Here is a 13,725-nt window from a genome sequence, read left to right on the forward strand (position 1 = left end):
GCAGCGCCCTCGAACCCCTCGTGGAAAAGGCAGGGTCTCGGCGGCAGCGTCGATGGCGTGGAGCTGCGGGGGAAGAGCATGTCAGTGACCAGAGTCAGCAGACTAACTCAGGCTCCTCAGCAGCAGCTGCCATAAAATAGGGAAGAGAAGATGAGCTGGGAGGTGGGAAACGAGTGTGGGCAGGGGCCACAGGGGCAGCAGCGGTGGGGTGCACAAGTGGGAAAAGCAGGGGCACAGGTGGGGAAAAGCTGTAACCAAGCAACACAATTTAAATTAACTAAAGCAGTCAAAAATCAATGCGGGAGAAAGAAAGCACAAAAGTACTCTCAGGCAGCGGCCTCAAACCCCTCGTGGAAGAGGCAGGGGCTCGGCGGCAGCGTCGATGGTGCGGAGGTGCAGGGGAAGAGCGTGTCAGTGATCAGAGTAAGCGGACTCACTCGTGCTCCCCTGCAGCGGCCACCATAAAATAGGGGAGGGACGATGAGCTGGGAGGTGGGAAACAAGTGTGGGCAGGGGCAGCAGTGGTGGGTTCACAAGTGGGAAAAGCAGGGGCACGGGTGTGGAAAAGCTGTAACCAAGCAGCACGATTCAAATTATCAAAAGCAGTCAAAAATCAATGCGGGAGAAAGAAAGCACAAATGTACTGTCAGGCAGCGGCCTTGAACCCTCGTGGAAGAGGCAGGGACTCAGCAGCAGCATCGATGGCGCGGTGCTGCAGGGGAAGAGCGTTTCAGTGCCCAGAGTCAGAGGACTCACTCCATCACCAAGTTGACTTTCTGACATGGCAGCCTGCTATAACACAGCATACTTACTTCTGATTAAAAGCAGTTTAAGACTCAGCTCAATGGTTCCCAGGCCCTCCCTAAAGCAACATTGTATGTTGGCAAGAATAATCATCATAAGACCAATCTAAATTATTTTCAAGAGTACCCTCCCAGCAACTTTAAAAACAGAATCAATTAAGGTTATGGGCTAAAGCATTTTGGATTGCTATGATTGCCCTTCTTGAATACAGGAACGCTAACCGAATTAATACAGGAACACAGTAACCTCGAATGATTAGCAGTGTTCAAGATGTTGTTCGAAAGGGGGTGGGGGCAGAGTCACCTATGCCAGATTTTAAAAACCAAGGGAATGCCATCTAGTCCAGGAGCATCACCAAGTTGACTTTCTGACATGGCAGCTATCACATCCTCATAAAGCTAAAAAAAAGTGCTAATATTTAAGGTCAAATGAGAAAATAGGGTACTGAAGCAGTACTTTAACACAAATAAGCTTAAAATGAGTATAACCCATTATTTAGCTGAGTTCTGGGAAGCTGGGAAAGTTCAGATGCATAACCAAAAAGAAAGGAATTAACCACTTTCCAAAAGAGTGAAACATTTCTCAATTTACTAGCCTGTTCCAGCTGCATTGAAGCATCTGTTCCGATAATACCCTGTCTCTGTTTTTAGGACTGACTTATATAAGCTGCTCTGCAGGAAGTAATCTCAACTGTACATCTAGGACATCTATAAACTTGAAGACACGTGTTTGCTGCAGAACACTCAGAAACAAACCATTTAGAGGTGACCTGCTGAGTAAAACTGGCTGATCTAGTTTGCAACTTTGAAATACCAACACAAAAGGACTCAAAAACTTAAAATAGAATTGTGATTTAAACAAGACAAAAGGCAAACATCTAAATGATCAAAAGTGGAAACAAGCTAAATTGTTAAAAAGCTAAAGGGATGATGAAATGCCAGTTGATTCATAGCCCACTGTCCTTAACAGTTTCACTGTGGATCGCAGAGGCGGAATAACAAACCTCGGGGTCAGCCAAACAAATGTAGACTTAAGAGGATTGGTTTTGCTGTGGCAGCTCACGCACAGAATAATCAGTAACAAAATGAGTCAGACCCGTAGACACAAATATTTAGTCTATTGTAGAAGAGCAAGCGCTATCTGTAATGATTGAGAATCTCACATTATGAGAATTAAGCAATTAATTTACATGAACAAGATCACACTTGTCGTTCCTGGATGCCTCCTGGCAAGCATATCTGCAAACAGCAAAAACTTTCCACACTGTGGGAGAACAGAGCACACTATATAGTCCCTAGCTCCTCCTCCTCCCCACCTTCAGGGTCCACAGCAAAAGGGTTGCCTCAGAGGTATAGTTCTTTACTCTTTCCCGGGAAAAGTCCAGCAAACATCAAAAGTGTCCTGTGCTGCAAGACAGCAAAGGAAACTACATGATGCTTAGCTTCTCCTCCTCCACACTAGCGCTAGTGTCCATAGCAGCAGGGAAGCTTGGGATTTGTAGTTCTTGGCTCCCTACCAGGCAAATGTTCAGCAAACACCAAAAGTATCTTAAAACACTCACTTGATATCCAAACACTCACTTGATATCCAAGTTTTGTGCAATCAGGGAGCATTATGAAGGACATTGTGCCACACCAAACTGGAAGTACAGATGATTCTTATAATTTCAGACACTGTGGCCTCTACGACTATTTGGCTAAAGGACATATTGAGCATGGAGTTATTTTAGGTAACTAATTTCTAAATGTTATTTGACATTGTATTGTATTAAATGGAAATATTTATACCCACTCCTTATCCACATTCAGCTACAGCTAAAGAGAGAAGATGTATCTGAATACATAGGAGAACAGGATCTGCAGTGGGGCGTACGTTTGGATCAATATATGTGTGTAGTATGTTTTGTTACTTTTACTGTCATTGTGTACAGCTCTATATGGTGTTGTCTGTGGTTTAGTAACTGAATCCATACTTTGGAATAATGTTTGCAATCCGTTTTGCTTAAAGGTTCTAAAAATGTCTATATTTTGTGCCATTGAATTCATAACTGTAGCTTATAAACTTTGAACTAACAAAATTGCACCCTGCATGGAATGGAATTGCCGAGTTGTTGGTACACCTACAACTACAGATCAACCAAAGGTTCGCTAAATCTACCTCCTACGCGTAGCATATGAAGCTGTCAGCCCAATTGCAGTACTTCACATAGGTGATGGTGCTCTTTGCTGCCGCTGCTGTTTGTGTTGTGGAACACAGAGTCAAGCCTTTATTTAACTGGCCCTGTACTGGGTGTGTTGGTAACTTTCCAATAGAGCCTGATGTACTCCTTTCTAAAACCTGGAAGTATCTTCATTATTTTCTGAATCAACATCTACAATATGGTTCAACTGGATCGATCTTAGAGTAGCAGACAATATATCCCTACAGAGTTCACCCTGGAAACCAGCCTCAAGAAGGATGTGGAAGTCCCTGGACATGTTTTCTAGACTCTTTTGAGCCCCCATGAAAACGTCGTGGGCCGGGGGTGACACATCCTGGCACCCCAAGCTAAGGACCACCCCAACAAGAATGTACCCGGGCTCTAATGGTCAGATCCAATGTCAGACGAAATGTTTATGCCCTGTAACTCTCGCGTGCCTGTCTTCTATCTCTTCTTTCACCCCTTAGCTCTCATGCTGCTTTCTATTTCCTTTCTCTCTGGAATATTAACATAAGTAGGGTATGCAAAGAATTATATGGACAATAGTAATTTGATGTAGCGTTGCAAACCCTGTAACAGAACTACTAATGTGTTCCTGTTTCTTTTTTTAAAAAATGTGTAATAAAACTTGTTGAAATAAAAAAAAGAAAAGACAGAGTCAGAAAACAAATCGAATTATAAACCTACAGACAGCATGGATAAGAACAACGAGGTGGCCGTGTGTCATCCATATATTAAACGTTATGTTGCGCTCAGGGGCCCTTATTTATTAAAGTTTGCACAGGTGTTCGTGTAATTCAACACAATTTAGTGCTGCAACGTGGGCCTTAATAAACTGTTATCAAATAAAAAAAATAAAAAAAATAATAAATAAATGTCCATAGAAAATATTTATTGGTGACGTATTAACGTCATAAACATATAATCACTAGAACTAACATATTGCATTTGCCATGGTGACAACAATTTCAGTTCTGCTTTCAAATCTTCTTTTTCAATAAACTTTCATATTATTATTGGTAGTAGTGAACATTTTACACGCATTTCTAATACCATTTTAGACATGTGTGTGTTGGGACCGAAGTATCCATGGACGACACTGCAGACAGACTTCAACTGTAGGTAGGATGTCTAGCAGTGCCTTTGTATAGAAAATAGCAGTGTATTGGACAAGTTGTTTTCGTGAAACTTTGGTGTAGAATTATGAAAATATCACACAACACAGCTCAGCGGCGATGCATTGCATGAGAGGGAGATCGCTGGAACGTCAGTGGCGGCTGCCTCTGTACAGGGGTGGTGAGGCGTGTGGGTGGGGGGAAAGGCATCATATAAAAAAAAAAAATTAAGGGGCATATTAACAAGGGCTTTATTTTCGCTTTTTTGGCTTTAAAAGTCAAAGAAGCGGAGATAAAAATATTGCCCTATCAACAACAGGGTGCTAACATACAAAATCGCATGTTAGCACCCTTTTTCACTACGCTTTCCTTTGCTAAGCGACATTTCTCCTATTATCAAGCTTCGCGCTAACCCTGTTAGAGACAAAAAAAGCAGCGCTAACCACGGTTAACGCTGCTTTTTTACGTCTGCTAATTTTCAGACTTAGCCATGTAATCCAATGGGAGGTGGATTACATGGCTAAATCCACCATGGGCTATCAACAAGGATATCCCTATCCTTGTAGTTTTATCGCTGCATTAGCAGAGATAACCTCCCAAAAACGTACCCTCTTCGCCGCTGCACGTCTCTCCTCTGTCCTAGCAGAGTACTGGAAGCATCCAGTCTCCTGGACTCACCCAGCCAATCACGATGCTGCAGGAGCAGCGTCAAGATTGGTCTGAGCGGCCGAAACAGCCACTCAGGCAGTAACTGGGAGGCTGGGAATGTCAAGTGCCGTCATGCGCACTTAGGGAGGTAGTGCAAACCACTCCTGCTCCCTCTGACGGTGGAAAGCCTAGCCCAGACCACCCGACATGGCTGGAGTCAGGGTCCTGCAAAGAAAAATAAAATGATAATAACTTCTTGTTCTTATCAATTTCTTTTTCTTTTGCACTGCTCAACAAGCAAAGGGGGGTCATTCCTCTTCCTCAAAGCCGTCACTGTGGAAAGCACCCTTTTTACTAAGATATGGCATTGTCCCGCTTTCTCCTTGGTGGTGGCACACAATCAGACGGCCTAGTGGCAACCATACACCTTTGCATCATAGTGCATATATGTCTGTTTGATGTCTACAATAGGTTTGCACTTGAAGGGAGCTCTTCCAGTTCAAAATATTGTGCCGAGACAAACTGTAAACCATTTCCCACTTTGGAGGTGAGCTGTATAGTGCAGAACACATGCACAGTCTGAAACGTTTGAAAAAATAAAAGCATTTCTCCTTTTACTCCTACCTCAAAGAGTTGTTATTTTTTGGATCAAAATCCTACTTACTATTGCTAGTAGTTAGCTTAGCCTAAAGAAACACGGGTGGTTTGCGTGATAATGCATGTGCACCACCCATGGAATGCTGCCTTGATGCTAAGTAATGCAAATCTCTGCTTTGTGTTACTTTCAGTGAACTTGAACATGCAAAACACATTTTGTGCTTGTACGTAAATTGTAAATAAACATTTAGCACTACAATTTCAGATGCTGGCGCGGCACAAAATGTTAGTAAATCTGCCCCTTTTTCATTAAACTCTCTTCATCCCCAAAGGTCATCATCGTCATCATCATCAGCAGCAGCAGCGCACATTACAATTTTAAGTTAATTTGTTTGAATGGATTGGTCTACTGATCCTCAGTTTACTTTCCTGTATGGTATGCCACATAAGACAAGATTTGCCTCCCTCTTCTGTCCCTTCTCAAATGACAAGCTTATGATCAATAAACTGTTCTGGATAGGGATTTGTGGTAGCATACTCTGTAAGGTTACTATTTTTTGGTATTCATGAACTATGAGTTATATTTTACCAATAGTAACTTCACGACTCCTGAGACTGCACTTGTGGTTAAAACTCTGCACATAAAAAGATTGGCCTGTCCTATCTTTTTAAGTGCTGTGTACTTCGTCCTGACTGCCAAGTTTCCCCAGTCATAAAATTCCTATAATTAAAATTCAACTTGTAGTTTGTGAATACCAAAAAATTGTAAACTTACACAAAAGTGCAAGTTTACCTTTGTGAATCAGGCCCACAGTGTGCAAACCAGTTATACATTTTATTTATTTGCTTTTAAAGAAAAGTTAAAGGAGCTAATCTAAATACTGCACAAATAATTAAGGATGCCCTATTTAGTCAGGTAAATGAAAATGATAAGTGTTTGTATTAGAGTGGTCCAATTGCCTTCTGCTAATGATACCCACATCATTATATGATAGCAAATGCATTTTGCTTTACTAGTTGTTTTATCCACATTAGTTTATTGAAGCAATTGGGGGCATGGCCGGACCGTAAAACATTGGAGGCGCAAAGTGAGGAAGCTTCTGGGTCCTACTTCTCCTTGCTTGTAATCCCCAGGGATCGATGCCCCAACTGAGCCGCTTGCTTTGGCAAAACACAGTTGAAAAACTTAGAGGGTAGGCGAGACGAATCCTTCGATTCTCCCGCTATGATCTGGGTCATATACTGTGCATATCTCCATCAACATGTAGTCCTGCTATCTTGACTTACTTGGTGTCTCCCCCGTGGCGTTCATTCGGCGCATGGCATGTCCTGGTGCAGCACAGCTCTCGATGTAGCTACAATGCCGCAGAAGACTGAGAGAGGAGCCAAGGCTTGTGGTGGAGGAGATGCTTCCGGGGCAATGAAAGCCAGTGAAGGAAAAGAACGAGTTGGAGTGGTGGCTGCTTGTGAAGCTGTTCCAGCCTCTGAGAGAACACAGATTTCTGGATCTGCTAAGAAATCTAAATCTGTGTTTTTTCTTCCTGTGAAAAAAGTAAGGAGTCAACAATGCATGTCGAAGGAAAGTATGACTATTAGTGATGTTAAATCTGGCGGAACTGGGCAAAACAAGGAGGTGAGCTCATCTAATGGGGAGAATTCTAAATCAAAATCAGTACCCAAATATGTTGCTATGATGGGGGATGCAGGATTGGGGGCTCTGATGGTGAGGTCCTAGGATCTACACTTGTCCATTTAACAATGTTGCTTGGGCACAGGTGTAATTGGAGAGCAAACAGAGCCACCACCCAGCATAAAGACTATATCTTTCTAAGAAGCCCAAAATGGGCAACTACTGAAACCAGAGTTGGGTAGAGCAAGGTGCCAGTTCTGCTGCCTGGATGGAGACAGATTCTGGGGAGAATTTTTTTTCCCTTTCAGACCCATAAAATTCTTCTGGAGATCAAACCTCTTATGTCTCTAAGCAGCACTCCGGGTGAGAGTCACCAAGTAGTAGATGGAGCAAGTCAAGTAGTTTACATTTCGAGTAAGACGATATTGGCAGTATAAACACTAAATCTGGTACAGTACAGAAAAAGAAGGAATTATTAGATGTAGGGGAACAAAAAGAGCCTGCAGCAGTACTGTCATGGGTTTAATCATTTTCTCCTGATCTGGGAGCTGATGAGGCTGATGCAGTAAGGCAAGCTACTTTTATGATGATCCAGAGGAAGTTTTGCACTCTGTTATCTATCAAAGCATTATGGCACATAGGGAAGAGAGCCGCACAGAGAGCCAAAGAACTCAAGGGGCTTGTTGCAAGCTGCAGAACTCTATTCATTGAGTTGCCAAGTCATGCTTGGAATTTGCAGAGAGGATTAGTGAAGCTGAGAACTGAATTTCCACGTTGAAGGATGAGATTGTAGCGCAGAAAGATATAACAGATGAGCTTAGGTCACAGAAGGACGACACGCTATGGAAGCTTGAGGATTTGTAGGATCGTCTTCAACAAACAACCTTAGAGTCCTTGGCCTACCTGACGGTGTGGAAGGATCCGTTCCCCGGAAATTTATAGTCAAGCTCTTTGCAGAAGCATTCCCTGAGCAAATACAATGGGCGTAGGATTTGGAGGTTCAGAGAGCCAATTGGTTCCCATTCAAACAATATGATCGCCCAGGACAGTCAACGTCTAAACCAAGGGCAATTTTGATCTGCTTTAATAATTTTTTAGCTTGGCAGGCTCTGTAGGATTTGGTATATCCAGGCAGGAAGAGGGCGGGGAAAGGGAATTAGTTTTTTTATCAGGCCAGACTACTGTCATGCGACAGTTAAAAAACATTGGCAACTCCGGCAACTGATCTCATCATTCCAGAATAAAGGGGCTCAGGCCTTTCTTCTTAATCCTGCAAAACTTAAAGTAGCATATAAAGAAAAAACCCAGTTTTTTACTTATGAGGTGAAGGCCAATGAGTTCCTGCAGGCAATAGAAAGGCTAAAATCGAGACTGTGAGTTAGAGGGTGGATCATAGTAATCTTATGGGCTGTTGACTTAGTATTCCCCCTCCTTTCCCCTTTCTTTTTTCCTTTTTTTTGTTGTCTTCTTCTTTCCCTTTTTTTTGGTACAGTTGAACAGATTGGGTTGGTGGGGTTGATCGGTGTGGTTGGGAGACTTTCCATCACATCATCCCTAGGGTCCCATTGTCTCGATGGTTGGGTTGGAAGGGGGTCTCGTTCAAGAGTGGTGGATCAAGGTGGGTCAAGGGGGGCTCCTTGAGGGTGGTGTGGGGGCGGCAAGGGGAGCGAAGTGGGGCTCACCAGGGGGTGGAGGGATAAAAAGCCATGTGGTGGTAAGGTTGGAGCAAGAAAGCGATGAATGAGTTCTTACAGCAGCTATGTCAAACATATTGTCGGAGAGGGTCCATTTTTTGTTAAATTGGATATGGGCTGATGTCTGCGAGGCTTCATATATGTTCTTTTAATGTCTGTGGTCTTAATAATAGGACTAAACGTCAAAGAGTTGCTCAGGAGATAAGAATAATGCAACCTGACATAGTGTGTCTTCTAGAGACCCATATTCCCTGGGGGAAGCGCAGATTGATATCAGAGTTAGGCTACACTTTATTAACCTGCACACAGCAGGGCACTACAACCAAAGAGGTGGCCATCCCCGCAAAGCAAAATATATGTACCACTGGCAGAATACTTATTGACAAGTATCGCCGCTGGGTGATTGTGGAATGTGTCGCTGGCCGTATTAGATTTGTAATATGCTCTGTCTACAGATCCAATATTGATGAAGCACAGATTCTAGAATTTCTCAATATGGAATTGGCTTCTTGGCCCATGTTATTGGTTCTATGTGGGGATTTTAATATCCATTTAGATGATTCCCCTGCACGAATAGGCAGAGATATGTACACTGGAAGGAAACCTAAGGTATTCTGGGCTTTACAGGGCCTCTTATCAGATCATGGTTTAATTGATATTTGGACAAAATTAAGGCATCTTGATCCTGGCTTTACATACTATTCCTGCCCACATTCAAAATATGTTATACTTGACTATTTTTTTCATATCTAGGACATACACAGCAGAGATTAACATACAGATCTTTCCTAGAGTTTTGTCCAATCATAATACCTTGTTATTAGATATTTCAGTGTGAGGTTTCCTTCGGCCACTAGGGTCGTTTTCGTTTGATAGGAAACTCATGCTCGATGTATCTTTTGTTACCCATATCCGTCAGTGGATAGGACAATTTCTGGAAGCCAATCATAATACTGTTGCTTGTACCAATGGTTTGGGATGCCCTAAAAGCAGGACTTCGGGGAGAAAGTTTCAGTTTGGGTTTGCATATGCAGAGGCAGCTTAGGTTGTCAATGCAGAGCTTATATGATGATTTCCGGAAGGCAGACCAGAGTCTAGTAAAATGTTTGCAGTGGAATCTGCAAACTACTTTGGCACAAACCGAAGTAGCCCGTTGCAGGGTAAGAATTCATTTGCACTGGTCTAAGGAGAATGCTAATAAATATTATCTGTTTAGAAGGGAATATTATGAGTACGGTCAGGCCACTGGCAAATGCTTGGCAAAAAGGATTAGGTGTAAGGAAGCCAAGTGTGAGATTACCTCTATTGAAGATTTGCTGGCAGGCTGGTCGAAGCACCCGCTGAGATCCTCACAGTGTTCAGGGCATTTTTTGAAGACTTGTACACAGAAGGAACAAAAAATTGGATCATGGGACCTGAGTCATATATACAGGATCTAAGTATTAGGAATTTTAGCTCAGAGGATTGACTGCATTTGTATGATCCTATCAAATTAGACAAACTTGTGAAGGCTATTAATTCATTCGTAATTGGTAAGGCTGCTGGCCCCGACAAATTGCTGTTCTAATTTTATAATACCTTCTTTCAAGTGTTAAAAACAGAAAAGTTTCCAACCTTACAGGAGGAGCAGAAGGGGCAGTCTCCAGCATCTTGGGACTCAGCAAATATTGTCATAAAAAAAAAAAGGATAAGCCTCCTACATCACCTAGGTCCTATAGACCTATTTCTCTACTGAACTGCGGCGATAAAATGTACGCAACGATCTTGGCTATGCATTTAGCGAGAGTTACTGTTCCCTTGGTCTTACCTCATCAACATGGCTTCATCCCTGGAAGAGGCATGGTCAACCATATTAGTAGGGTGGTCACCTTGTTAGATCTGGCCAATGTGCATCAAGCTCGATTTGGGATGGTGCTACTTAATGCCGTGAAGGCGTTTGACCATGTCACTTTGGAATTTTTGTGGGTAATTATGCGTCGGCAAGGCTTCAGGCCCGGCTTTATTAATGCAATAAGGGCCATGTATAGATCTCCTTTTGCCCGAATTCGTACAATGGTGTTAGAATCTGATCAAATACCTCTTTCCAGAGGGACTAGACAAGGCTGCCCATACTCCTCTGTATTGTTTGCTTTGTACATTAACAAATGCAAAAAGAACAATTGTTGGACAGAATGCAGAACAATGTCATACATTCACCCCAGTGCAGAGATCTGGACCTAAATCCAATCGTTTTTTTGCTCACCATGCCTTTCCACTTTGGACCCAGTCATATGCAAATAAGTCTTGACCCTGCGCCCAATTGGAACAGTCCAGTCCGTACTGCCAAGCCAGGTTCTCACTGGACTGGAAACAAGCATTCTAGGACCAGATTCGGGCTTTCAGCCCTCATCAGCCAGGATAGCTTGACTCCAGTGGCATGGAGAGCATGGGACCCATGTCTGGGCATACCCGTCCTACTCGGGGTGACAAATGCAAAAAGAACAATTGATGTACAGAATGCAGAACAATGTCAAACATTCACCCCAGTACAGAGATCTGTGCCTAAATGCATCATTTTTTTTGCTCACCATGCCATTCCAGTAAGGACCTAGCCATATGCAAATCAGTCTTGACCCTACGCCCAATGGGTACAGTCCAGCCCGAACTGCCAAGCCAGGTCCTCCCTGGACTGGAAACAAGCATCCTAGGACTGGTTTCGGTCTTTCAGCCCTCATCAGCCAGGATAGCTTGACTCCAGTGGCATGGAGAGCACGGGACCCACGTCTGGGTATAACCGTACCACTCAGGGTGACAAATGCAAAAAGAATAATTGATGGACAGAATGCAGAACAATGTCATACATTAACCTCAGTACAGAGATCTGGGCCTAAATCCATCGTTTTTTTGCTCACCATGCATTCCGTCCATCAATTGTTTCTTTTGCATATGTCGCCGTAAGTGAGAAGGGTATTCCCAGACATGGGTCCCGTGCTCACTACACCACTGGATTCAAGCTCGCTATGCTGATGAAGGGTGATCCAGGATGCTTGTTTCCAGTCCAGGGAGGACCTGGCTTGGCAGTTTGGGCTGGACTGTTCCCACAAGGAACAGGGTCAAGACTGATTTGCATATGGCTGGGTCCAAACTGAGGTGGTCTGGTGAGCAAAAGACTGACGGATTTAACCCAGATCCTTGTGACTGGGGGTGAATGTTTGCATTGTCCAGCATTCCATCCATCAATTATTTCTTTTGCATATGCTTTGTACATTATTAACCCATTCTTGACAATGCTAGAAAGTAACTCAATTTTTAAACTGATTCAGCATGGACAAGAAGAGAATAAGGTGTTAGCTCAGGCTGATGATGTAGCTATTTTCACTCCCAAAGTAGCTTCAGCAATACCTGAGATCAAACGATTGGCTCTTCAATTTGGGCAGTTTTCTGGCTATCAATTAAATATAGCCAAAACTCAGACTATCAGTGCCAATAAAGCTTTTCTTAATGACTCTAGGATCAATGAGGAAGTAGTGTGTCTTGGCATCCGAATCAGAACGTGCTTGAACAAAATGGTAACTGCTAACTGGGATCCCTTGTTGAGTAAAATCAAAAGCGAACTCGATAGAATTGAGTGCTTAAACCTTTCATTGGTTGGAAGGTGTAATGTTTTAAAAATGAATGTATTACCTAAGGTACTTTATTATTTATGTCTGTACCATTGGAGCTTACTAGAAACCAGCTACAGAAATTGCAGTTGATTTGTGGTAGCCTTATTTGGGCAGAGGGGAAATCCCGTAGGGCAATGAAATACATGAACCTGCATAGAAACCATGGGGGCTAGGCGATTCCTAATTTTACATTTTATTATTGGGCCTGTCTTCTCCAGCACATGTGAATCTTACTCACAGGCGAAGAAAATACTGATGTGGCAGAGAATCTGTCCATATATTAAATGTTGCTGAGTCCAGAGGCCAAGAGATGTTTCTTCAAATTTCTTGAACCTAGCTATTATAAGTAGCCTTGATTTAAGGTTGTTCAAACAGTTAGTAAAGTATGGCAACGAGTTCGAAGATGTTTACAGCTTAGCAGGGTTTGGTATTATATGCCCACTTTTGCACCACTATTATTGCCTTCTAACTTTGGGAACATTACTATGGTCAGATGGAGACGAAAGGGTATAGAGACATAAGGGGATTTCTTTAATAAAGATGGTATTTCATCATTCTCCAGCTTGGCAGATAACTACTCACTGTCAAAAACAGATTTTTAAAAGTTTTTAGAGTCTTCTGATTGAGACAATTAACGGTTGAGGGAGGATTGGTACTATCTATCAAGGTCTTATTGAAATTTAGCCAGATGACTTGGAGAATCAAAATCTTAAATGGAATACCAGGCTATCCAAAGATGGTGAAATCTTCCAGGAGTCCGTTGCAATAGGGGTTAAGACATTGATCTCTTCTAACTTTAAAGCACAGCACTTCAAAACCATTTATAAGCTTTATAACACTCTAGCTAAAATCATCTCCAAATGGGGTGGGATAAACAATGGTAAATGCACTCGCTGTGGGTCTGATCAAGCTGACCGCCTTCATATGTGTTTTTTTGTGTCCTAAGTTGAGACAGCTAATTAGGGGTATGGAGGCCTTCTTGACTGGAATAATTGGTGAAGAAATGTCTATCATACCCACAGTTATGCTCTTAGGAGTGCTGAAAGGGGGAACATCCTTTACATCGCGATTAGTACACTGCGATGCAGTTACATCGCAATCGTTACAACGACTGCGATGTTACCACGCCATGCCATTACAACGCAAGTCTTTACATCGACTTGCGCTAGATGGCGTGCTAACATTACAAATAGTGCAGTTTACTATCCCAACACCTTCCCTACTGTTAAGTGGACTGGAGTTGAAATAGTAAATTACGCTTTTCTAATGTTAGCTCGCCATCTAGTGCAAGTCGATGTAAAGACTTGCGTTGTAAAGGCATGGTGTGGTAACATCGCAGTCGTTGTAACGACCGCGATGTAACGGTACACGTTGTAAAAACTCGCGTTGTAAC

Source organism: Triturus cristatus, chromosome 6 (genome assembly GCF_964204655.1).
Source record: "Triturus cristatus chromosome 6, aTriCri1.1, whole genome shotgun sequence".
NCBI classification, from domain to species: domain Eukaryota; kingdom Metazoa; phylum Chordata; class Amphibia; order Caudata; family Salamandridae; genus Triturus; species Triturus cristatus.